Below are 3,720 nucleotides of genomic sequence, written 5' to 3' on the forward strand. Positions count from 1 at the left end.
GATTCCTCTAGGGATAACCAAATTTTAAAAAGGGACAGTGTTTAATGTACCTCAGTTCAAAGGAAAGTAACTTGGGGGAGCATTAGTTAGAGCTGCGGAATTCCCCTGTGGCTCAGCAGTAAACAATCAGCCTGCCAGTGCAAGAGACACAGGAGACGTGGGTTCAGTCCCTGGGTCAGGAGGATCCCCTGGAGGAGGAAATGGCAACCTACTCCAGTATCCTTGCCTGGAGAATCACATGGACAGAGGAGCCTGGCGAGCTATGTTCAATGGGGTCACAAAGAGTGAGACACAACTGAGCAAGTAAATAACAACAAAAGTTAGGGTGCAGGAATGGGAAAATAATAGTTCAGAAGTCTTAAAATTACTCTTTGAAAGCAGCTGCCACAGAAGGTTGGTCTTGACTACAGCTACCAAATGTGATTCTGGGAAATGTAAAAATATGCCATCATTCCTCTTTACTAGTGGACTTTCAAGATTAGTTGTTTAAACAGCCTGAAGATATCATCTGTCTGAATTAAACTGGGACACTGTGCTATAAGGATAAAGTGCTCCCAGTTTCAAACAAGTTTTCATTTTCTGAAGTATCCAAACACTACAGAACTTTAACCATTAAGGTGCCTCCATCTTTCCCTCCCTCCCTTCCTGCTTCTTCCTTTCTCTCTCTCTTTCTGTGGGGTTTACAAGTTAGTGAAAGGCTATTTGTTTTTTACAAGTTGAATGCTGCCATCTACTGCTTGAGGGGGCAACACGCTGCTGGAGCAAAGAAATTTTTCTGCCAGATTTACAAACAACAACAACAAAAAAGCTGGCACAACTATAGACACCATATATACAAACCAAAAACAACTTAAATACTTTTGTGACTTATTATTTTATTCACAATGTCTTTTTTTCTGATATAGGTAAAATGTGATTATTTAAGAAAATTTATAAAATCTTGAAAAGTAGATGTAGGAAAACAAAAATTTCCTGTAGTTCCCAATAACACATTTTTGCCAAAATAGTTTAATGCATTTTTTTTGCACTATACTGATTTTCATTCAAAATTCATTTTTTCTCCATGACCCTGGCATTCCTCCAACAAATATTTATTAGCACTTTCTCTATTCCAGGTACCTTGTTAGGCACTGTAGATAAAAGAGTTTGGTGAAGGGGAGTAGAGAGAAAATCCTTGCCCTGTCCCTTGTATTTCTGTTTAAGGTCTCAGTTCAGTTCAGTTCAGTTCAGTCGCTCAGTGATGTCTGACTCTTTGAGACCCCATGGACGGCAGCACACCAGGCCTCCCTGTCTATCACCAACTCCTGGAGTTTACTCAAACTAATGTCCACTGAGTCGGTGATGCCATCCAACCATGTAATCCTCTGTTATCCCCTTCTCCTTCTGCCTTCAATCTTTCCCAGCACCAGGGTCTCTTCCAATGAGTCAGTTCTTCACATCAGGTGGCCAAAGTATTGGAGTTTCAGCTTCAGCATCAGTCCTTCCAATTATACTCAGGACTGATTTCCTTTAGAATGGACTGGTTGGATCTCCCTTCAAGGGACTCAAGAGTATCTTGGACATCACAGTTCAAAAGCATCAATTCTTTGGCACTCAGCTTTCTTTAAAGTCCAACTGTCACATCCATACATGACTACTGGAAAAAACCATAGCCTTGACTAGAAGTACCTTTGTTGGCAAAATAATATCTCTGCTTTATAATAAGCTGTTTAAGTTGGTCATAACTTTTCTTCCAAGGAGCAAGCATATTTTCATTTCATGGCTGCAGACACCATCCGCAGTGATTTTGGGCCCCCCAAAATAAAGTCTGTCACTGTTTCCACTGTTTCCCCATCTATTTGCCATGAAGTAATGGGACCAGATGCCATGATCTTAGTTGTCTCAATGTTGAGCTTTAGGCCAACCTTTTCACTCTCCTCCTTCACTTTCATCAAGAGACTCTTTAGTTCTTCTTCACTTTCTGCCATAAATGTGGTGTCATCTGCATATCTGAGGTTATTGATATTTCTCCTGGCAATCTTGATTCCAGCTTGTGCTTCATCCAGCCTAGATTTCCAATGATGTACTCAGCATATAAGTTAAATAAGCAGGGTGACAATATATAACCTTGATGTACTCCTTTCCCAATTTGGGACCAATCTGTTGTTCCATGACCAGTTCTAAATGTTGCTTCTTGACCTGCACACACATTTCTCAGGAGGCAGGTCAGGCAGTCTGGTAGTCCCATCTCTTTAAGAATGTTCCACTGTTTGTTGTGATATACACAGTCAAAGGCTTTGGCATAGTCAATAAAGCAGAAATAGATGTTTTCCTGGAACTCTCTTGCTTTTTCAATGATCCAACGGATGTTGGCAATTTGATCTCTGGTTCCTCTGCCTTTTCTAAAACCAGCTTGAACAGCAGGAAGTTCACAGTTCACGTATTGCTGAAGCCTGGCTTGGAGAATTTTGAGCATTACTTTGCTAGTGTGTGAGATAAGTGCAATTGTATGGTAGTTTGAGCATTCTTTGGCATTGCCTTTCTTTGGGATTGGAATGAAAACTGACTTTTTCCAGTCCTGTGACCACTGCTGAGTTTTCCAAATTTGCTGGCATATTGGGTGCAGCACTTTCACAGCATCACCTATTAGGATTTGAAATAGCTCAATTGGAATTCCATCACCTCCACTAGCTTTGTTCCTAGTGATGCTTTCTAAAGCCCACTGACTTTGCACTGCAGGATGTCTGGCTCTAGGTGAGTGATCACACCATCATGATTATCTGGGTTGTGAAAATCTTTTTTGAATAGTTTTTCTGTGTATTCTTGCCACCTCTTCTCAATATCTTCTGTGTCTGTTAGGTCCATATTATTTCTGTCCTTTATTGTGCCCATTTTGTATGAAATATTCTCTTGGTATCTCTAATTTCTTGAAGAGACCTCTAGTCTTTCCCATTCTACTGTTTTCCTCTATTTCTTTGCATTGATCGCTGAGGAAGGCTTTCTTATCTCTCCTTGCTATTCTTTGGAACTCTGCGTTCAAATGGGTATATTTTTCCTTTGCTCCTTTGCCTTTCACTTCTCTTCTTTTTGTAGCTCTTTGTAAGGCCTCCTCAGACAGTCATTTTGCTTTGTGCACTTCTTTTATTGAGGATGGTCTTGATCCCTGCCTTCTGTACAATGTCACAAACCTCCATCCTAGTTCATCAGGCACTCTGTCTATCAGATCTAATTCCTTGAATCTATGTGTCACTTCCACTGTAAGGGATTTGATTTAGATCATACCTGAATGGTCTGGTGGTTTTCCCTACTTTCTTCAATTTAAGTGTGAATTTGACAATAGGGACTTCATGATCTGAGCCACAGTCAGCTCCTGGTCTTGTTTCTGCTGACTATATAGAGTTTTTCCATCTTTGACTGCAAAGAATATAATCAGTCTGATTTCGGTATTGACAACGTGGTGATGTCCATGTATAGAATCCTCTCTTGTTTTGTTTGAAGAGGGTGTTTGCTATCACCAGTGTGTTCTCTTGGCAAAACTCTATTAGACTTTGCCCTGCTTCATCCTGTACTCCAAGGACAAATTTGCCTGTTACTCCAGGTATTTCTTGACTTCCTGCTTTTGTATTCCACTCCCCTATAATGAAAAACACAATTTTGGGGGGTATTAGTTTTAGATGTTCTTGTAGTTCTTCATAGAACCATTCTACTTCAGCTTCTTCAGCATTACTGGTCAGTGCATAG

The sequence above is a fragment of the Muntiacus reevesi genome, chromosome X, assembly GCF_963930625.1.
Source record: "Muntiacus reevesi chromosome X, mMunRee1.1, whole genome shotgun sequence".
Taxonomy (NCBI): Eukaryota; Metazoa; Chordata; class Mammalia; order Artiodactyla; family Cervidae; genus Muntiacus; species Muntiacus reevesi.